At 46.9% G+C, this 23,705-nt stretch overlaps 1 protein-coding gene across 6 annotated transcripts in view; it reads right to left on the bottom strand.

Annotated features, from left to right (window-relative positions):
* Tenm4 (teneurin transmembrane protein 4) overlaps window positions 1–23,705 on the bottom strand; it is a 677,803-nt gene that overhangs the window by 588,748 nt on the left and 65,350 nt on the right. The window lies entirely within an intron of this gene.

The following is a 23,705-nucleotide window of genomic DNA, read 5'->3' as shown; positions in this document are numbered from 1 at the left end:
GTATTGGTGCCTGAGTTCATGGCAACTGTGCTCTGACTGCAAATGCTACAGCCTTTCCAGCCCTGCAGAATCCCCTTCACTGGTGCAGGGTACCATGCCCTTCAGTGATGTAGGGTACCATGCCCTTCAGTGATGTAGGGTACCATGCCCTTCAGTGATGTAGGGTACCATGCCCTTCAGTGATGTAGGGTACCATGCCCTTCAGTGATGTAGGGTACCATGCCCTTCAGTGATGTAGGGTACCATGCCCTTCAGTGATGTAGGGTACCATGCCCTTCACTGGTGCAGGGTACCAAATGAAGAGCTCACACAAGATGCCAAGCATCCAGAACAAGGGACCCACTGATGCTGGAAACCAAGCCTTGGCTCTATGACTTGCTAGGTATGAGGCTGTTAGCGAGTGGATGTCTATGTCCCCATGGCCCCCATATTCCCAAGCTGAATTGGCAGTCAATGTGATGGTTTGCCAGAGGATGGACTTTGGAGGCAGAGTTAGATGAGGTCTCACGGGTAGAACTCTTATGGTGGGAGTAGCAGGTTTATAACAAGAGGGGGAAGGAAAGTCCACTTCAGGAAACGCTGAGAAAGTGGCCACGCAGAGTCCAGGAAGAGGTTACCAGAAAAGGGATGAGCCACACACTGACCTCAGACTGCTCAGCTTCCAGTACTTGAGGACCACATTTCCTCGGTCCAAGTCACCTGGAGCATACACACACGGTACCGCGTTATAACAGCCCATGCCTGACTAACAAAGTAGTGTTTCTTATCTCTTAAAGGCCTCGGCCTCTTTGCCTAGAAATGAATCCAACCCTACCTCGGAGCCTAAATGAGGAGGAGAGGAAATGATTTGTCTTTATGAACGGCAGAGAAATGCCATTCAGAGGACAATGATCCTCAAGAGGCTCTGGAGGCTTCTGTATGGTAGAAATGAGGCTCGCAGAGGGATCCTTGCTAGGGACTGCCTAATCCAGGATGCTTGGACTCTTCCACCATCTGGAAAAGCCCCATGCTTCCTCCTTTTCACCATCTTGGACATTCTGTCTGCCCACTGGCACGACCACCTTTCTCCTGTGGTGTCAGGTTCCCGAGGCGGTTGCTAGGAGACAGACAGCCACAGTTGGCATCTACAGCTGAAACACCACACCTGGAGTTATCTTAAATTAGGTTGTTAAGATTCGTCCCTTTGAAGAAGACCCCAATTAAAACAAAACAAAAAAAACCCTGTAATAGCCAAAGTTTGCTTTGAAAAACGTCAGGGAGGAATTAGCACTGAGCCACCCACCCGGCGCATATATCCTAGCCCAATATTTTTCATTTGCTTTGTTCTTTATGGTGTGTGAATGATCAAGTTTCAGTTCTCACTGCCTCATGAACACACACACGTGCTCAGCACTCCCCAAGTGCTAGTCAGAACAAGGTCCTGGGCTGAATGGTGAAGACATGCACATGCCTCTACCTGCGTGGGGCTTCGGCTGCGGTGAAGGGACACAGCACAATCCAGAAGGAAAGTATTTTCAGATACTGTGACGATGAAGTAACGTGGGAAAAATGGAGAGAGGAGAGAGGGACGGGGTGGGGGAGGGAAACTGTTAGGAGTAGCCAGGAAGCTTTCCCTTGAGTGGTTTCTGAGCAAGGATTATCAAATTATTGCATGAATGACTGAATGTTGATTTCTTTTTTCTTTTAGGTGTGGAAATAGAGCCCAGGTACGCATGGCGGGCACACAGAGGGGCCAGGAGTCCAGCTCTTAGTCTCCTCATCCTGGTCTGGAGGCTGTCAAGTCTAGGAAGCCAGTCCCAGGGACAAGGTGAGCTTGGTGGGCATGAAGACGGAATTCGGGGATCCTACGCTCTCACGCCGCCCACCTGTCAACTCCTACAGTGTTCTGGGACCTAGGGTGGATGCTGGCTGGGGCAAGACAGCAGACAATGGTCCTGCCCGCAGGGACAAACGCACATACAGCTGCGCCTCATGACAGGAAGCACACAGCTCTTCCCCACCCTTCCAAAGGAGGCTCCTCCCAAGCTGACTGGGACCAGTTCTCCTGAATTTCTGGGTGTTTTGCTGTCTGAGGAGCATTCGTGAGATAGCTACGGACTCTGGATCACTTCTGTCTTTGCCACACAAGTACCCCGAGTCCAGCTTTTAGTCACGTCTCCCATTCATACCCTGGGGACGCTGTCATCACCCCTCACCCGGACTCCTCAGCACCCAAGCTGCTACACCCTTAACAGAGTGTCCTCAACCAGCAGCCATGTGTCCTACCGAACATTGATCAATCACCTGACCCTACTGTGCACAGTCCCTCAAAGGTCTTTCACACCTTTGGTGTAAGAGCTAAGCCACTTCCAGTGACCACATGAACCTATGTCACCTGCCCCCTTCCCTTGTAGACCTCTTCTCCTTAGCCACTGTGCTCTGTCCTCTCAGCTCCCTGTCCCTCTCTCCAGGCTCCAGGACTGGGCCTACCTCAGGGCTGTCACAGTCATTACCCTGGAATGGCCTTCCTGCTGGTATTTTCAAGATTTGCCCCGGACAAACCTCATCATATTTTAATTTGCGACCTCCACTCTGCCCCTGCCAACATTCCCCATTCCCCACTCTTTCATCTTCTCCTGACTTACTTTGTTCATGCCCTGGTTTCCCTTAAGAGGATGCAAGGTCCTTCACGAAGGGGATTGTTACATGGTTTGCAGTGCCAGGCTTCAGACAAACCTGATTTTCCTTTGGCTTCCCGCTTTCTGGTTCATGGCTTTGGTGCCATGGCTTGACAAGCTTCCCTTGGAGCCAAGGAGGTGATGAGCCAGTTTTAGGTGCCATGGAAACCAAGTGAAACCAGGAATGCATGGTCGGTCTAGGACTTGTTTTTTTTTTTTCCCCACTCCCTCAGACTCCAAGTAAGAAATATCAGTGTCCTGCCCTGTAAAATCAAGATGATAATATCTATTTTGCAAAATGAGATGAGATTACATATAAAGAGTACAGAAATGTGTGTGGTATAGTGGATGCAGAAGAAAATTAAAATGAAAAAATAAAGCACTCTGCTGGCCCTGGACCCCAGAGTCTTGTTCATGAATAGCTCTCCCCCCCCCCAAATCACCTTCTCACCCTCTCTATCAACCTCCTAGGAGGACTCTGGAAGCCCAGATGTGCAGTGACAGAGGAGCAAATGAAGGACCTCGAGGGGAAAGAGGAGGTTATGTGATCATAGGATACTTTGAGTCGTTCTGATCTTTCCTTCAGCTGTCTGCCTGACCCAATCACCAGTCACGGGCTTGAGGGGAAGCCCAAACCTCCCGGAGGCTGTTGAGATCCTGAGTTCCCAAGTATGCAGCGGCTTCCCTCCCTACCCTCACCATACCCAGTCCGTCTGCTCTTCCTCTCAAGGCAGGCATCTCACAGCACAGTGGAGTGACATCTGTGGGAACAGAGAGGAGCCTCGGAGCATGACTGCCTGCAGCTAATTGATTTGTGGGGCATTGTGGACAGAGGGACGTGCAGGACCTGGGAAGAAAATCGGGAGCAGGATGTTCCGGGGGAGATGGTTGCGAGCAAACGGGGCAGCGCCGTCTGCTGCCGGCCAGCTGGCCAGCCTGCAGCAGCTTCCACAGTGGCCTCTGGAGTTTAATTGACAGGAAGGAAAGAAAGCACAGAAGAGAGCAAGGGAGTGGAATAAGATGGGGACAGGAATGCAAGTCAAATGGTTTTTTTTTTTTTGAGCATTTCCTGTGTTCAGGTGTTTTTTTTTTTTCTAACGGAGTAGGAAAAGAGGATGCAGTGTGAAGGAAATGAAGGCAGGTGATGGAAGCAGAGACAGAAAGGGGAGAGAAACGCAGGATGGAGATGGGCATCCACCCTGACCACGCCAATGCCGTAAGAACAAGACCAGCTCTGCAATGTGGGGAATGAATCCGCCTTCCAGTCAGGGAATAGGGTCAGGGACAGAGAGTTCAGAGCGCCTTTGCCTTACAGGACAGTGAACAGGGCTTAGCTTGTATGGTGCCTGCTGAGGTTTGGAGATGGCAGTGAGGGTGATGGGTTCACATTTACCTCTGGGACAGGGTCATCGCCAGTGTCCACTACAGAATGTTTCAGATAGTTGGCCATAAACTTTCTTTAGGGGTTAATTTTTCCTTCAGTATCTTCCTAGGAGAGGTCCAGCTTCTGTTGAAGGACTCTACATTCTGATGATCAAGTTCAGAAAAACTTTCTGATCTCAGAAATTTCCATTGTCAGACCCACCTTAAACATGTTTTTTTTGCATTAATGTATCTGTGTGTGTTTCTCTGATCTACATGTATGCAGGGGTATCCATGTGTATAAATATGGGCACGTGCTAGATGTGCCATGCGTGTAGAGGTCAGAGGGTGATCAAACGTCAGTCCTCGCCATCACTTGTTTGAGGCGTGGTCTCTTTACCGTTTCTTTCTGCCATCCACGCCTGCTCTCTGGGCATCAAGCCTCCACAGGGCTTCCCTTGTCCCTGCAACTCATCTACCCACAGGAGCGCTAAGATTACAGATGTCTGTGCTGTCCCCATGTCCAGCTAATGCGTGGGTTCTGGAAACTCAAACAGGTCCCCACACTGGCGTGACAAGTGCCTTGATCTACCGAGTCATCTTCCCAGCTCTGAATCTGTTTTCCACTAGGTGAGGAACCGGATTTCACTTTGAGCCCAGCAGACTAGACTCTCAACTGCTACAACTTCCCAAGCCTCTCTTAACCCAACAAAGGTGGCATCCTGGGGCTGTGACAATCTATAACGCGTCACCGCTCATAAGTGACTCCCACATGCTGCCTGGTTCCCGAGAAACACTTAGAACCAATCAAGCAAATTAGAAAAGCTGCAGAAATAGTTGTCACGTATATGCCTACTGCCAAGCGAAGCTGCAGAGGGGATGCTTGTGATCAACCAGCCAGCCAGAGATGGGGAATTCAAATAAAAGAATGAGGGGGGGAAGATGGTTTATGGCGAGGTTGGCATGCTCAGAGCCGTAGGCCAAGTCCACCCAGCCAGCCAAGTTTTGTAAATAAAGTGTTACTGGCACACAGCCCCGCCCATCTGTTTGCCTGTCATAGACGGCTGCTTCCCACAACGACGCACAGTTGAATGCTTGTGCCAGAAGTTGTACAACTTGCACTATTGAGAAGATTTACTAACAGCATCTTTGAAGACATCTGACAACCTCTGACGTGCGAGCCAGACTCAGCATTTCCTTTTGTTCCCGGAGGCTACATCTTGCTCTCTCTGTGGGTTACCTTGCGACATTTTAAAAGTAAAACTATAAGCGATATCTACCAAACTAAGAATTAAGCTTTAAAAACAAATGAAGGGGAGGGAGAGGTAGCTCAGTTAAGTGCTTGGCTTGTAAACATGAGGCACGGAGTTCAGTCCCCAGAACTCACTTGAAGGCTAGGCATGCCCTTGTCACCCTAGTCCTGGGAAGATGGAGATGGTGGATCCCTGAGACTTTGTGGCCACAGTCCGGCCTATCAACAAGCCATAGAGCTCAGTGAGAGACTGTGTCTCAAAAAAACAAAGTGGAAGACTCCTGAGCGACAACACACAAGGCAAGACTGGTTTCTGCACCCCATCCCCACATGATGATTTAATGTAACACAAGAACGCTAAAGACAGAGGTGTTTTATACACCACCTGACGCATAGTAAGTGCTCATCCATGACCGCTTGCGTTGTCTATCACTAAGTTCACACAAGTCTTTTCCATAATGCAGAAACGGGTTACCGAGTTCAACCTCCTGAAGTTGAGGGAAATGAACATCCCATGGTGGCCTTCTCTAAGTCCTAGCATTTCATTTCTTTGGTTCCCATAAGGACTTCGTGCTTCTTCATGAGGGAGGCCATTGAGATTCAGAGAGGTGACACCCAAGTCCCAAACAACAAAGAGGACATGAACACCTATATCTCTTTCATTCATACCTTAAATCCACATTGATTATTTTTTTCTGCCTTAAAATATTGTGGTTGAAAGTGCTGGCGCTATTTTCTTCAGAAAGGCTGAGGATCAGGGGTGACAGGGTAGCCCACTTCCGGGTCCTGAGGGGTTCAGGACAAAAGAGACAGGATTGACAGAAGCATCCGAGGACAAAACTGGAACTATCATCCCGTCTCTTCTCTTGCTGATTATAGGCACTGGAAAAGCTAAAGTTTCAAGGATCCACGATATGTCTCCCGATGACGCAGGCGAAGAAATCCCGACACAAAGGAGAATTTGAATTCCAAAAGGTTCAACTCAGCCCTAAGGAAAAGCTGGCACAGACAGAATAAATTATCTGCAATATTCTGTCCTGAGCATTGGCAGCTGATGGAGAATTTCCCGTATCTAACTTTATTTGATGGTCAGAGAAAACGCGTGAAGAAGAGGCACATGTCATAACCTCCCCACTTGACAGAAAAGAAAACCAGACCAAGAAAAGGAAGTGTCTCGGCTAACGTCACTCAGCCGAGCTGCGGCTCACACTGACATCTGAGACCGGAGCGATGAATCACGGAACCTCAGTGGAACAAATTCATACAATTGAGTGTTTGTCAAGATGAAAAATGAAAATTACTCTGAAGCTTTTAGCAGCCAGAGTCTAAAACTTCAAGGCAGGAAGCGCATCTTCTGAGAGCCAAGAGTCCCAAGGGGCCCAAGGCACACCCCCTCTCGTGGTCTTTAGACTTTCAACTTCAGAAGCCATGGTGAAACCCCTAGGTGACATAAGCCTCCCTGTGGGGGTCTCACCAGTGGTCAGCAGACATCTGGACAACATAAACAGAAAGTATTGCGACCCACCAGTGAGTTCCTGCCATCTGTCTGGGAACAGCTCCAAGGAAGAGGACCAATAACTGTTTCTAGCCTTCACAATTTAGACTCTTCTGAGAGTGAGGGGTGGGGGTGAGTACAGATTCTAGGGTCCCGGATTCAGGCAAGTGATAGCCAACCTCTCCGCCCTCAAGTTTCCTCTCTACAGAGGCAGGAGGACTGACTGACATGTAAGCATCAAATAAGGACACTCATGGGAAACGCCTGTCCCTATGCCTAGGACTGGGTCCCCTCTGCACTAGTACAAACACCTATCTGCAGGACATCTACTCTCAGAGAAAGACGTCGGGCATGCTCAGGCTCCTACCACCAGAGTTAACCCACAATCCCCCAAAGCACAAAGGGCTGATAATTGCGCTGAAGTCATCACCCCAACTGAACCCACATCGGTTCCCTCCTCCAGCACGTGGAAACAGTGCCCCATCTAACTGTCTCGTGAGGCCATGAGCCTCACTCAACCGAGGTAATAGACGGGCTAGGGCTTTGTAAACAGCACAGGGCTGTTCACAAATGAGTCAAGGTCATGATTGTCATCATTACCACTGTCAGTCCTGAGTGATGGAAGCGTTATTACAGAGAGAGAATTATCTGCAGAGTCAACGCGATTCATTTTTAAGTCTGATAGGACAATGCATTCTTAGACTTTAAAACAAACAAACAAACTGGTTTCATGGCCTGGTGCTTGCTCTCAGGAAGGTTCCTATACTCCAGCTCCATCACGGGTATCATCTCTAACTAGAGCTACCGCTCCCTCCCCCATCTACTACAGTCAAGGAAGACTCTTCGGGGATATGAGCGTGCTATCCAAAGAGTAGAACTGGGAGGTGTTAGATCTACTGGGCAGAAATCAAAAGCTCCGCTCCTGCTCCCTGACCCCAACAAGCCCAGGATCAGAAGGCAGGAAGTATTGTTTCCCCATTCTGCTTGGCAGGTGATTCTTCATGTGGTCACTGTGGACTCTTTAAAAATAGAATGTTGCCATCAAATAAAAGCAAAAGCTTAACCTGACCTTGGACTGCTAACCGTTTTATTTGGAAATTTTTATAAAAATGGCATACTCTCAAATCCCACACATGCTTTGTTTGCCAAAGAGGCTCATGATTTAGATGGGGTTCTAGGGGTTGGGGAAGAAATCTCATACAGTAAAGTAAAGCAAGGGCCTGAGTTCAATTTTTCGTGCCACATGAAAAGCTGGATGTGGGGACATGCACTTACAATCATGTTGCCAGAGAGGATGCAGTTCCAGGCCACCCAAGAGACCCTGCCTGAGGAAGAACAAATAGCACCCAAGGTTGACCTCTGGCATCAACACACACTCCCACATATGTGCATGTGTGCCTGCACACACATGAACAGAAACACACTCTTGTGCACATAAATGGACCAAAGCAAATGTGCAAACCCCATCTCCTGATCAGAGTTAGTGTTGACATCAGACCAAAGACACACACGCGGGGTGTAGGCACAGTCCTCATCTGGTCCCAGCACGGGGCCATTCTCAATCTCATAGGTGTTTTCCATGCTCTCCTAGAATTCCTACTTGATTAAATCACAGCAATTTACGGTTGCATAAAGACTTGCCAAAATTCTTGCCCCATGTATTTGGTACCCAGTGTGTCCATAACCTCTTCACTTAGTGACTCCTGAAGCCTGTTGAAAAGGAAAATTTTATGACCATGTTGCTATAGACACAGGACGAAGGGTTGATAATTGTGCAGAAGACTGAGTCATCACCCTGCACCAAGATCTGTCTCTCCAAAGGAACGGGGGAGAAAACAAGCGTGCCTGGTGTTTTGGGTTGTTGTCAAATTTGCATCTTAGGTTGATGACCTCTTAACTAAAATGTCCTGTCAATTTCTAGCAATAACCACAATTACCTGCCCTGGTGTGGCAGGTGTGTTTATACATAAAAATATATACTGTAAGAACAGTCAATGTGCCAGGTGGAGGTGGCGTACGCCTTCAATCCCAGCACTCAAGAGGCAGAGGCAGGCAGAACTCTGTGAGTTGGAGGCCAGCCTGGTCTACAGAGCGAGTTCCAGGACATCCAAGGATGTTACACAGGGAAACCCTAACCAAAAATAGAAATCAGTTCCTAGAATATCAAAATAGATCAAGTGTGACACTGTGCATTAGCTTAACTGAGAGATAGAAACAGAACTGAGTGATACAGAAATGTTAGCACAGGAATTACCATGCCCAGGGTTGTACTGCCCTCTGGTTTCCACACACTAGAACACGCATGAACATATGTGGATACAAACACATTATTGTGCATTCATATGCACACACAAAGAAACTGATCAAATAAAATAGGCACGTGTGGTGTGAAAATACATCTGATCTGAGGTCACTTTCACAGTTGCCTCAGGCATCAGCTTAGAAGATGTACAATCCACTCTACCAGGAAACTCCTGCAACTCATAAACATCTTCAGTAATGTGAAAGGATACAAGATAAACTCAAAAAAATCAGTAGCCCTCCTTTATACAAATGGTAAAGAAGCCAAAAAATAAATAAAAGAAACATCACCCTTCACAATATAGCCATAAATAACATAAAATATCTTGGGGTAACACTAACCAAAGAAGTGAAAGACCTGTTTGACAAGAGCTTTAAGTCTTTGAAGAAAGAAACTGAAGATACCAGAAAATGGAAAGATCTCCCATGCTCTTAGATAGGCAGGATCAACATAATAAAAATAGCAATCCTACCAAAAGCAATCTATAGATTCAATGCAATCCCCATAAAAATTCCAACACAATCCTTCATAGACATTGAAAGAACAATAATCAACTTCATATGGAAAAACAAAAAATCCAGGTTAGCTAAAACAATCCTGTACAATAAAGAAACTTCCAGAGGCATCACCATCCCTGACATCAAGCTCTATTACTGAGTGACAGTAATGAAAATACCTTGGTATTGGCATAAAAACAGAGAGGTTGACTAACGGAATCGAACTGAAGACCTGGATAGTAACCCACACACCTACGAACACCTGATTTTTGATAAAGAAGCTAAAATTATACAATGGAAAAAATAAAGCATCTTTAACAAATGATGCTGACATAACTGGATGTCAACATGTAAAAGAATGCAAATAGACCCATGTCTATCCCCATGCACAAAACTTAAGTCCAAATGGATTAAAGACCTCAATATAAATCCGACCACACTGAACCTGGTAGAAGAGAAAGTGGGAAGGAGACTTTAATGCATGGGCACAGGAGACTACTTCCTAAATATAACACCAGTAGCACAGACACTGAGAGCAGCAATAAATAAATGGGACCTCCTGAAACAGAGACGCTTCTGTAAAGCAAGGGACACAATTAATAATACAAAAAGGCAGCCTGCTGAATGGGAAAAGATTTTCACCAACTCCATATCAGACAGAGGACCGATCTCCAAAATATATAAAGAACTCAAGAAATGACACCTCAAAATTCCAAATAATCCAATTAAAAAATGGGGTACAGATCTAAACAGAGAATTCTCAACAGAAGAATCTCAAATGGCCGAAAGACAATAAAGGAAACATTCAACATCCTTAGCTATCAGGAAAATACAAATCAAAACAACTCTGAGATATCATCTTACACCTGTCAGAATGGATAAGATCAAAAACACCAACGATGGAAAGGATGTGGAGTAAGAGGAACACTCCATTGCTGGTGGGAATGCAAACAACCACTCTGGAAATCAGTATGCAGTTTCTCAGAAACTTAGGAATCAACCTACCTCAGGATCCAGCAATACCATACTTGGGCATATACCCAAAGGATGCTCAATCATACTACAAGGACATTTGTTCAGTTATGTTCATAGCAGCACTATTTGTCATAGCCAGAATCTGAAAACAACCTAGATGCCCTGCAACTGAAGAATGGATAAATGAAGTGTGGTACATTTCACAATGAAGTATTATTCAGTGGTAAAAAAAAAAAAAAAACCAATGACATCTTGAAATTTGCATGTAAATGGATGTAACCAGAAAAAAACATCCTGAGTGAGATAACCCAGACCCAGAAAGATGAACATGGTATGTACTCACTCATAGGTGAATACTAGCTGTAAAGCAAAGGGTAATGAACCTATAGTCCACAACCCTAGAGAAGGTGAGTAACAAGATGAACCCTAAAAGAAACGTACATAGATTCTCCTGGGAAGGAAAAACAGACAAGATCTCCTGAGAAAATTGGGAGCATGGGAGTCAGGAGAGAAGGGAGGGGAGAATGGGAGGAGGAGGGGAGAATGAGGTGGGTGCGGAGAACTTGAGGGAACTTGATGGTCGAGATGGGGGAAGGACAGAGACTGAGAACAAGGAAAGAATTATCTTGATTGAGGGAGCCATTGTGGGGCTAGCAAAAAACCAAGCACTACAGAAATTCTCATGAATCCACAAGGATGACCCCAGCTAAGACCCTAAGCAATAGTGGAGAGGATGCCTGAACTGGCCTTGCCCTGAAGTCAGATCGAGGACTATCATCAATTGATGACTAACTGCTGATGGAAACAGGCAGAGACCTACATCGGAGCACTGGACTGAGCTCCCAAAGTCCAGTTGAAGAGTGGGAGGAGTGAGAATATGGGCAAAGAGGACAAGACCATAATGGAGATACCCACTGCAACAGCTTCCTTGAACTAATGGGAGTACCAGCTCTGGCCAGACAGGGAAGGAACCAGCATAGGACCAATCTGGACCCTCTGAATGTGGGTGACAGTTGTATGGCTGGGGCAGACTGTGGGACCACTGGCAGTGGCAACTAGATTTATCCCTACTGCTTGTAGTTGCTTTTTGTAACCCAATACCTTGCTCAGTCTAGATAAAGTAGAAAGGAACTTGGTCCAAAAAAGAAAAAAAAAGACAACTGTATCCTGGTCCCCAGAGAGTAGACTAACCTGAGCCACCCTCAGATAGACTGTTCCTTTATGGCACTCCCTGCCCAGGGCCTCTGTAATCAGAGCATCCTACCAGATGAAGACGCTCCCCAAATGCTTTAGAATGATTATTTCTTTATCTGGTTTGCAAATTCCTCTCTCCCCTCAATATATAGTAGACCATTTCAGGAAATTAAATGATAAACATTTTTTAAATGACTTCCAGCTCAGTGTCAGCTGAATAAAGGCCAGCATTATGTCATATTGCCCCCAGGCCTACGAAGCCATGACTGGGTAGCCAGTGAGTGAAGGTCTCCTTGCAGGAAGCTATGGGGTCCAGGCTGGGGACCAGGGGGAGAAGCAGGAAGCCCCGTCAACCAGCAGTCAATCTAATGGCAAAGGTTTAATCACCACATGGGGAAAGCAGGACACAGACTGCACTTACTCCGTGATCCTGGGAATATCAAACCCCACATTCATGTGATGTTCCATTCAGAAAAGGCACACTGGCCATGCAGCTAGGCACCAGCCAGGAGCTACAATGCTGGGCTCTACTAATAGCTGAGTAACCAAAAACCCACCTCTATCTTCCATTAGGTTATTTTTTATGTATCTTGCAAGCTCTCTACTTTTTTAAAATTAAAGTACCATTTCTTTTCTGGTATAAAACAGCTGTAGTATTCTAAATAACAAAAATACCAAACTATTTAAGCCAATCAGAGAAATAAGAGCACCCCCTTGATGCCTGAGACTACTAAGTACTTCCTGTTGATGAACACCTGATCTCATATTTGATTTTTTCTCTCTCTCCAAAGTCAGGGAAAATCTTAAATCGAAGTGTTTACAAATGAAATAACTTGACAGCTAGGATACTGACAGTTGGTGAATCTAGACGGTGGCTATTTGGAGGTTATTATACTCGTTTATAGTTTGAATAAGTTTGAGTATTTTTACACACCCATCTAAAAAATTTAAAAACCATGTTAAAATAAATAGGATGAGTTGGATGGGGAGTGTCAAGGTCTCAAGCATGAAGGAGGAATGGAAGGGCGGGTGGAGAAAAGAGGACAGGGGCCTATGTAGAAGGAAGACTGGGAATCAGATTGTTCTCTTTGGATGTGGGGGTGTCTGTCTACTTACTTAGGCTGCCCTTAAATCCCACCAAAGCCTTCTGAGTCCTGGGGTTACAGATATATGCTACCATACTCAGAATGGATCTACTTTTGAAATATTTGGGGGAACCTGGAGAAATGACCAGGTAGTAACAGAACATGCGGAAGCAAGAGGGTTGGATTCAAATCCCCAGCAGTCTCGTAAAAGCTTGGCATGACTGTGTGCCGGCAATCCGAGCACTGGGGGACAGAGGTGGCAAATCTCACTCCCAAAGCATTCTGAGACATTCTATGAATTCCACGTCCTGCATCTTCTTCTCATCTCTTAGGCAGAGGGTGGCCACGACTCCACACTGTGGCTAACTCCTGTGTTCCTCACCCTTGCTCGGCATGTCCTCATCCTCGCTCATGTGTCTCTGTACACAGCCAGCTGACCAAACTCTCTTCAGTCACCCCAGTCTAAGGGACCATTTATTTCCGGCGGAGGCCCTGATAAGCACAAATGAACTACTGTAAACGAAGAACCAGTCGCTCTTCTGGAGATTTCTCACAGTGTGGGTGCACTAGAAAGATAAAGATTTCAGTGGGGCGAGGGGATGGGATGTGATGCCCAACAGAAGCGGCAGCTCAAATCAATGACAGGACAGAGCAGACTACTCAGAAGCAGTAGATGGACAAAAATGAGACTAGACAGAAAGACACCTAACGCATGGTTACTTAGCACCCACAGAAGATATTCAGTGATGGGGAGAGACGGGAGCCGCAGCAAAGGTATGGGACCCTCAGAGAATCCAGAGTAGATCCGGAACCCAGTTAGGAAACATCATTCCTACTTAACAAAGTGAGGCCAGACATCACAGACTGATCAGATTCACCTAGTAAACAACGAACAGGTAGGTTCTATAGAACTTGGCTGCACCCATCTCTGGGCTTGAAGGCGAGCTGTTTTTCACCATTTGGCCCGGCGTCCCAGGCTAGCACCCTACCCTTGAACACAAGTGCTGGCAGCTGCTGCGTGTCAGCCGAGAGGGAAATAATACCTGTTCATCGGGGAGCTAATTCTGCAAAGCTCACCGTCTAATAGGCGCTCTACACACGTAAATAGGATGCTCTAATCAGCAGGAAAGCAGGAGCTGCAATCTATTCCTCCTGGACCTAAAATATAATGGAGCTAAATTGAAGGTTTTACGATACTCAGAGCACTCCACTTGGAAGACTGCTGCCGTTCCAGGCAAGGTGTTTATTTCTAGAATGAGCTACCACACTCTCTGACATCTAGCCCCGGGGAACAGTGGGCACTAAATAAAGCAATGTCCAGAGCAGGCCTTCAATGCTTGTAGAGCCCAGAGAAGATGGGACAAGGCAGAGACGAGGAGAACAGACTTAGAAGCCAGGCAGACCTGGCCAGTACCAAGTCTTATGGCCTTGCCTCGCCTCGGGCTTTCAACCTCTCCAAGGGTGCTCTTTCACCAGCAGAAGACAGGAACGACAGCCTCCATCAGAGGACTGGAAGGTTAAGTAGTATTAACATAGGTAGTCAATGGGCTTTAATTAAAACTAAGTTCATTTCTTGGTCTGGCTTTTTTTTTTTTGCCCCAAAGAATATTCCCAGGGGAGAGTTCTCAAATGCCAGCTGTACAGTTGGAGCATGCACACTGCCTTCTGCTGGCTACTCTGATAAGGATGAGGGAGCAGATCACTGAGGGTTGGCCACTGACATCACACCAGGGTTGGCAGCTCCGGTATGTTCTATTGCCTTCTATGGATTTTCGGTTTCCCTCCACGTTCCCTCTTCTCCCTTATCTCCCCTCTAACCCTCTCATAAAATACGTTACTATAAGTCTGAGGAGATGGGCTGAGGCTGTGCCAACACTTGCTGCACAAGCGGGAGTGTCGCGACCGACCAGCAAGGATGACGCGGCACCGGAGCTCTTCTTGCAGTTTATTCAGGACCTCTTTTACAATTGTATCTCTCTCTCTTCTCTCCCCAGGCAAGCCTCTTCCAGCCCTTAAGTAGGCCTGGGCTACCAACCCTGGATAGCCACGTGGGCACCGTCCATAGGTCCACACATATGCAAGCAGCCAATGATCATTGCGTGATAATAGCACGAGTCAGGCCTTAGCCATATTAGGAGTTGATTATCACAGAGAGCACGCGCTTTCGGGATCGCGGAGGGCGGAAACCAGCACCATCAAGTGCGGCTCTACGCAGCTCTCTACACATCGCCATCAGGTGTGGCTCCACGCTGCTCTCTACTCGGGAGGGCAGGAGTTTGAACCCCAAGCATCATGTAGAAAGTTGTGCATGGCTATATATGCTCGCGCAACTGGTGCAGAGGTGAGGGTCAGAGCCAGGATGATCGGGGGAGCTTGCTGGCTGCTAGCCAAGCTCCAGCTTCAATGGGAGAGCCTATTTCAATGAGCAAAGCGAGATGGGTAACACAGGCTATCTGCTACCGTACTCTGACCACATACGCATGCGCACTACATACACAGATGGCAGTCCACAAAACAGCCACTTCTCATGTTGTTCTGGGTTTTCCCTCGTCTGTGTGTTTGGTACAGTCTTTGCAGCTCAGGTTCACCTAGGACTCACGGCCTCCTGCCTCAGTCTCCCGAGGGCTGAGACTACAGACACATATAGCCACGGCTGGCTTCATTACCGTTTTTTTAATTGGTGTGCAACAACGGCTCATCTTTATGGAACATGGTGTGAAATTTCAATACACGCATACACCTTGTAATATCCATATCTGGGCATTTAGCATAGACGTCACGCCACACACACATGTCATTTCCTTTGGCAAGGGCATTAAAAACCCTTGTTAAGTGCTCTGAAGTGTTCAATAGCAATATTGCTAGCCACTGTCACCCTACGGTGTAATAGGACAAAAGACCCTAGTCCTCCTAGCTATAACTTTGTATGCATTTTTATTTAGTCAAATGAATCTATAACAGGTTAAGAACATAGATTTTCACAGGAAAATTTGAATTTCCAGCTTTCCTTGAAGCAATGAAAAGTGTGATGTCCAAACGCGTACATGCTCCTTTAATGAGCAGGAGAGGACGCTTGACAGTGGCCCCTGGGGACTCACCGGGGCCACTGTCCCTACCTGTCCCACTCGCTCTACCATCCCCATTCCCAAAGATTCCCAAAATGGCTCTAGATTCATCCTGACGTGGGCCGTCCTCCCCCAACTGGAAGGTAGAATGATATAAATTTGAAAATGCGAAGTGAGAAAACTGGGGACGGGTGTGGTGACAATGGCTTTTGGAATCTGGCTGACCTCAGTTCGAATTGTGGTCCTGCCGCTTCTGGCTCTGTGGTACAGTTTGTCTTTGGGAATTCAGCTGCCTTTGGATCTCTTCCTCTCTCTCTGAAATCTGTGCCCATGTGTCTCTGACAAGCACTGAGAAAGCGCACACCCTCTCCAGCTGGAGTAAGGTTCCAATGCTTTCACAGTGCATGCGAAGTATTTCAGTGTGTGGCCACGGCAGCAGACCTAAGCAGGATAGATATTTCATAATGATTGGAGGAAAATGGAGTCAAGAGACCAAGGTTATGAAGAAACCTCTAAAACCCCCTTATGTCGCTTTTCTAAATGGGACAAGTAACAATAGATCTTCTACGTTATTTTAAACAGAGGCTGGTTCATCCATGATAGTTTTAAATAGTAGTGGCCTACATCTGCTGTCTTTAGATACTCATATTTGAAACACCCAGAGATCATTCTCCTCCATTGTCTCAGTGGCATACCCGTGACCCAGAGATCATTCTCCTCCATTGTCTCAGTGGCATACCCGTGACTTTGTAGGCTTTGTGGCAAGTGTTACATAGCCTAAAGGAATGATTCTCACCAGTCATCTTAATGCCCATGGCCATGGCTGTTTCCAGTTAGATTCGCCACCTTCTACCTTCCAATTTCATTGTGTTCCCAGAGATGAACGGTTATTTTGCCGATTGAGACAGAAAATTCTAGGAGTGGCCAGCCCTTATTTTTTCTCAGTGGCATCACCAAGGAGGTATTTTTCTAAAGTCATCCTTGAAATAGGAGCACGAGCAAGCCGCTCTGACCACAGGAGCCACTTGCTAAGCCCACACATGCTCCATAACTCCGTGGATCAGAGCCTGAGACTGCTGGGCACAGGGACACAACAGGAGATGGGACAGAACTGCTCCCCATGGCCCTGAACTACCTGTGTTTTCTCAACCCCATCGGACCCTTGTCACCCTCCTTAGATCTGAGCATTCCACGGGCCTCATAGTCCTTCCCGGATGGCAAGACCTCGGACAAGTGTTTGGGGCTCCTCTCAGCATATCTTCCCATCTCTCATGACCTTACCACTTTATTTTTGCAGCCTGATGCCCCCCTCCCACACAGCCCAATTACCTCTGTAAGGAGCAATTTCAAAATTTACATAAACTTAATTCAAATCCTCACAGGTGTGGAAAGCTACAGTAAAATCAAAGTCAGGCTAACTTGTAGTAGGCAACGAATAGCTACATGCTATTAATAGCCATGGCTCCTATTAAATACCCATCACACCATGCCACTTCATCCACCAGCAACCCCTTAAAGTATTAGAACCCCATTGTTGCAGATGAGAAAGCAGAGGCTGGGATTACACTGAAGCCCAAAATCACACATTGATCTATCAGTCCACGCCAGAGTGGGAGTTTAACCCTATCTCGGTCTCACGTAAAATCGAGCAGCCACCCAGTATGCCATCCCAACCAGCATGTGCTTTCTCTTAAAACCCTCTGCAGCATGTCATCTTGTCATTCTCTTTTCTCAAGGGGACTGGATAGAGATCCTCCAAGCTACTCACCAGAATCATCTTCAACGACAACAGAGACACTTCTTGAAACATTCGCTGTTTTTAAGAGGAAAACAAGAACCATTGTCAACATCCTCCCAACAAGGATATCTGCCTGATAATTACAGTTCTCTGCCTGCAGGATAAAGGCGGGATTGCCATTCTGACTGTGGAGAAAATGGATGGAAATTGTATGGGCTCAGCAAGAACGATTGCTTTCCAACTCTTGACACTAAAAACGGCAACTCCGAGGGGCTTTGGGCTGGGATGCTTCACCAACTAGGGAAGGACTACTCTGATGGGGTACCTTTCTCCCCAATGTATTGAGACAGGGTGTTTCCCGCATCTTTTATAAATGTAGCTCACGAGGCTTGTCGCAGCCTCCAGAGGAAGTAGTCACCCTCGGTGCCCTCAGAAACCTCCATAACTCAAACTCTTCTAAGTTCTAAAACCATGAGACTTCAATGTAAAGAAGATCCAAATGTTTAAATGTTATGCCAGAGACAGAAATCAAATACTCAAGAGGGGCTGAGCCCTGAAGCCTTTGGAGAAAGATTCTCTCTGCCAGGAACTCAGGATGCAATGATGGACCTCTGAGTGATGGGCACTGTGCTTTGGAGTTTATACTCTGATAGGGAACAGGCAGTAGCAATGGATAACTGAGCAGATCAGTGATCTCCCACAACACAGACAAGAACGCATAGAAAGCTTCTGGAGCGTGGGAACAAGGAAGCTGCCCCCACGTTGCAGGGTGTTTTGAGTGAAGGCAGGGCTGGTGGGGGAGTACGATGTGTGGAGCTCAGGATGGATGGATGGATAGATAGATAGATAGATAGATAGATAGATAGATAGATAGATAGACAGACAGACAGACAGACAGACAGACAGACAGACAGACAGACCGACCGACCGACCGACCGACCGACCGACCGACCGACCGACCTGGGGAGGAGCTTTTACCATGAGCCTCATGGTAAAATATAGACGAATAGAAATGGGTTAATTCAAGTTGTAAGAGCTAACTAATAATAAGCCTGAGCTAAAAGGCCAACCAATTTGTAATTAATATTAAGCCTCAGGGTGTTATTTGGGAATAGCACAGATAGAGAGAAACTTGGGGAGGGGACAAGAAGACTGGGGGTGGGGTGGCAGCAAAGCTTACTGGTGAGGCTTGACTGTGTGTTAAGGACTTGGAAGCAGCTGAAGCAGAAGAGACCATTGTGAAATGTCACTGTGGTTGTAGAACAGAAGGTTGTGATAGATGATGAAATTGCACACAGATCTAGAGCCCAATTTCCATGCCCCACTTTGCAGCCTTGCATGCAGAGGCCTTATGTTGGAAGACCCAGATGGGCTGCTGTGAGATCAGAAAAATTGGCAAACACTGCGCAGACTGGGGACCCTCTTCTTGTCCTCTCTGAAAGCTGACTTTTACAATTTCTGCCCATAAGCCAGCAGCTAGAAAGGTCAAGAAAATGGGAAGGACAGCAAGGAACCAGAATCCAGGCAGGACAAAGAAACAGGGACCAGGATGATACCAGGGAGGTAAACAAGAAGCAGTACGTGTGTGCTTATAGGGTGTTTGTGACGGCTACAAAAGGAGCTGATGACTTGCGTGTGCTGAGGCTATTTCCTGGAGCCTTTCCCATGCCCAGGCTGAAGATGCAGAAGGATATTCTATACTCCTTCAAGGAGAGAAAAGCCACGTAAAAGGACTCTAGCTTATGGTAGGAGAGGGCAAGTTTGGGGACACACTAAATACCATAGCATACATTCAAGCAAGGTTAGTGGTAGCGGCAGCAGCTATGACGGTGAGTGTTGAGTGAAAAGCGCCTTGTTACCACCCAAGGGATGAGTGTGATCCGTCATATTTTAGAGATGATAAACTTTGACTTTGGGCAGATTGAGTAACCTGTTCTAAATCCTTACTGGTATTAGAGGGTATGAGGGAGAAAGCTATCACTTCCCAGGGTTCAGTGGCCTTGAGCTCAGCCTTGAGTGTTGGGACGTAGGAGATGGGTGTGAGGGTGGGTTGTGGGGTGGGCATTGGAGGCAGAGAGGCCAGCATGGGCACAAGAAAGGAGGTGGGAGGCCCACGGCTCTCAGAGCATTTCCAGTGAGTTCTGAGCCATAGCTTATGGTCTCTGTCACAACTCGATGTTACCACTTGGGCTCCCAAAGAGCCATAGACAACATGGAAACAAACGTGTGTGGCTGTCTTCCAACAGACACTTATTTGTGGACACTAAAAATTTGAATTTCATACAGCTTTTACATGTTACAAAAATATTCTTTTGATTTTATTTCCCTAAACATTTAAGACATAGGAACTATCCTTCGCACATGGGTCATATGAAAACAGATGTTGGGCCTGGATTTAGTCACTGGACTGAAGTTTGTATGGTTCAGCCTAAAAAGGGCTGCCCAAGACAGGGTTTATGAGAGCTATACCCTAAGTCATTTAAAATTTCTGATACTCTCATTTGTAAACCACATGGTAAAACTAGGAAGACAAGGTGGAGCTGTGTGTGATGTGGGATGCCCTTCTGTATGCTGTGGATGTGTTTTATTACCATTGGTTAATAAAGAAGCTGATTTGGCCAATAGCCAGACAGAATAGAGCCAGACAGGAAATCGAAGAAAAGATAAAGGGAAAAAGAGTCGGGTAGATGCCAGCAGCTGCTGGGGAAGCAAGATGTGAGGTAACAAGCCTCGTGGTAAAATACAGAATAAGGAAAAGGTTAATTAAGCTGTAAGAGCTAGTTAATAATAAGCCTAAGGCCAACCAACTTGTAATTAATATTAAGTCTTGGAGTGCTATCTGGGAACTGGTGGGCAGGAGAGAAACCTCCAATTACAAGTGTGAGTACCTATAAAAGTTTCACTATGCAGGAACGGGTGTGTCCTCTTCCCTTCACACCTCAAAGTGAGTATGCGAGATACTCTAGTCGAAGGCTGCCTGAGTGTCTCCCTACGAGCCAGCCAGGAGGAGGGCGTTCACCCAGCAAGGTGCATGGATGTGGTGCCTGATGATTTCCATCACCACCCATCTCTGCCCTGCCTCCCTACTCTCTGTCTTTGGAAATGTCTAAGGAAACAGGTCTTTAGAACTTCTTCGTACTTCATGTTCTTCATATCAAGAGCTAACACATGGCAAGCCTTGCCTGGTACACGCCTGTTGTTGACTAGGTAGCAAGGAAGAACCGCCGTCATTTGATACAGGTGTTTGTCTACATACATTTATGGATCTAGCTATTCTCTCTCTCTCTCTCTCTCTCTCTCTCTCTCTCTCTCTCTCTCTCTCTCACACACACACACACACACACACACACACACACACGCACGCACACACACACACACACAGAGAGAGAGAGAGAGAGAGAGAATTATTTATTTGCTTATGTTTTTCTTGGCTATGTGGATAGGAGGCTTGGAAAAACCTGGTGTTAATCTAATATATCACTAACCTGCTTAAAATATCTACAATGGAGCAATTTATCATCATTTTGATGCAAATATTTGGAAGAATATAAAAAGGAGAACATGGAAACAAATACGACATTCCAGGGGCCTGCTATGATGGGGTGGGGTTTCTTCCCTGAAGACTGCAAAAGGAGACAATTTGAATAAGGCCTGGCCTTCCCTGCAGAGGGCATATGGTTTCTCAGCATCAAGAGCCTAGCCTCCATGGGGTCCGATTAACAGCGATGATAATTGATGTCCATCTGGCTGTAACTAGATCTGAGTCAGGCCAGGAAAGGCGGTAGTAGTTTAACTTAAGGTGTTGAAGCCAAGCCCTACCATTTCTGGCTACTGGGGCCCCTTGGGGAGGAAGTAAGAAGGCAGAAGTCCAGAGCCCACCCCAAGACTCAGGGTCCTCTGGGGCAGGCCGGGGCAGCCTCACCTCTGGCGCCCCAGCGAGAGTGACCAAGGGCAGCCCTGCAGCCTTTGTTGAGCCACTGTTTGCTCAATAGATCAGGGCCTCCAGGAATAGTTTTCTAAATTTAATGAGACGAGCCAGCAAAGGAAATCATCTGGCTCAAAGGCAGCTCCGAGCCTCAATTAGCAGATATGATTTTGGGTAAATGGCTTGACCTCTCTGAGCACCAGTATCCACAAGCCAGGATGGGAGTCAGCGAGAGGTAAATACACACGAAGATGAAATAGCCTGTACAGCACCCACGCTTGGCCAGCGCTCAGGCATCTCTGGGCCGGCCAGGCACAGGGCACAGTACAGAGATGAGCATGCTTACAGCCACGTTCACCCTGGCAGACAGTGCAGGCTATGGTCAGGCTGCGTGTCTGCGAACCCCAATTCTTCCATTCACTAGCTAAGTGCAGGAACACACGCATTCTTTGGACTTACTCCTCATCTGCCAAACACTCCCGCTAACCACACCTGTACTGCAGGGTACTGTGCGGAGCCAGCCAGTGAGCCAGTGAGCACAGTTCCTACAAAGGGCCGAGAGCGGCAACTGCCACGTTGTGTTGGGTGAGCTAATTAGACTAATTTCCAACCTAAAAAAATAGGGGAAGCAACACCTATGTTGTGGAATTGTGTGGAGTTCAGGAATTCAAGAGTGACAGGAACCTGCAACTCGGTAAAACAGCAAATAAATACTAGTGCGCTCTTCTCTCTCTCTCTCTCTCTCTCTCTCTCTCTCTCTCTCTCTCTCTCTCTGTGTGTGTGTGTGTGTGTGTGTGTGTCTGTGTGTGTCTGTGTCTGTGTGTCTGTCTGTCTCTCTCCGTCTCTCTCTCTCTGCCTTCCCAATTCCAGTAAGAAGACAGGTCTGGGAAGGGCTACTCATTTCTGAATGCATGTGAGTCCACCCTCACTTGTTTCTCTTTCCTTGTAAAATCTTTTCTCCCTCCCTCTTTGCTCCTAATTTTCTCCAGTCTCTAGACAACAAAAGAACAGGCTAAGTTCTAGCTGTGAATGAAATCTTTCTTTCTTTTTTTTAAGGCAGAGCCAAGACTTAGTAGCACGGCCACCACCAAATTACCAACCAGAATCAGAGGGTCCTAAAAGCCGCTTAAGAACCTGGGCAAGGGTTTACAGCACGTAACTGGCTGAAGCCTTTTCAATCGCAGCTTGTCACCCCAGAGTTAAGTAACGGGTGAAATCGGCATGTGTAATTCTCATCAAGCAAGGTTCAGAGAGGCACATTACACTTCAGCATGATTAACACCCTCTTTCACTCAGCCCCCCCCCCCCCACTCTCATTTTCCTTTTCCGAGGACCAGTGATAGGGTTCAAAGAAGCAAGAGGGGCAGAGGTGAGCGCTTCAATAGAGCATGTGCTCAGCTTTAAGTGAAACTCGCAGACAATTGATGGGCAGGAAAAAGATATTTTCCTCACGCCCTCCTGCTAGATGTAGCAATTTACTATCAGGCTCCCTGGGCTAAGAGGAGAGAGAACTGATGTGTAGAAACAGAAAGAGCTTCTGAAATACAAATTTACGGTCCACCCATCCTTCCCATCATCCATTCCTCCAATTATCCATCCTTCCACCCACCCATCAATCTATCCACCTATCCTCCCACCTATCCATCTGTCCGTCTGTCTGTCTGTCCACCCACCCATCCATCCTTCCACCCACTCATTCATCCATCCATCCATCCATCCATCATCCATCATCCTTCCACCTATCCATCCATCCACGTGTCCATCCATCCATCCATCACTCATCCTTCCACCTATCCATCCATCCACGTGTCCATCCATCCATCCATCCATCATCCATCATCCTTCCACCTATCCATCCATCCATGTGTCCATCCATCCATCCATCACTCATCCTTCCACCTATCCATCCATCCATCCATCCATCCATCCATCCATCACTCATCCTTCCACCTATCCATCCATCCGTCCATTCATCCATCCATCTGTCCATCCATGTGTCCATCTTTCCATCCTTCCACACACCCACCCATCATCTATACATCCAATAATCTCTCCCCTTTTGACCAGGTTAACATAGATTCATCTGCAAACCTCTGCCAATTTCCTTCTAGAACCTTTGAAGAATGGATCAAAAATCCGCTAAGATCTCAGTCGTGAG

Source organism: Microtus pennsylvanicus, chromosome 18, assembly GCF_037038515.1.
Source record: "Microtus pennsylvanicus isolate mMicPen1 chromosome 18, mMicPen1.hap1, whole genome shotgun sequence".
Lineage (NCBI taxonomy): Eukaryota > Metazoa > Chordata > Mammalia > Rodentia > Cricetidae > Microtus > Microtus pennsylvanicus.
The sequence above is the reverse complement of the archived record's forward strand: the minus strand, read 5'-3'. Positions and strand labels throughout refer to the sequence as shown.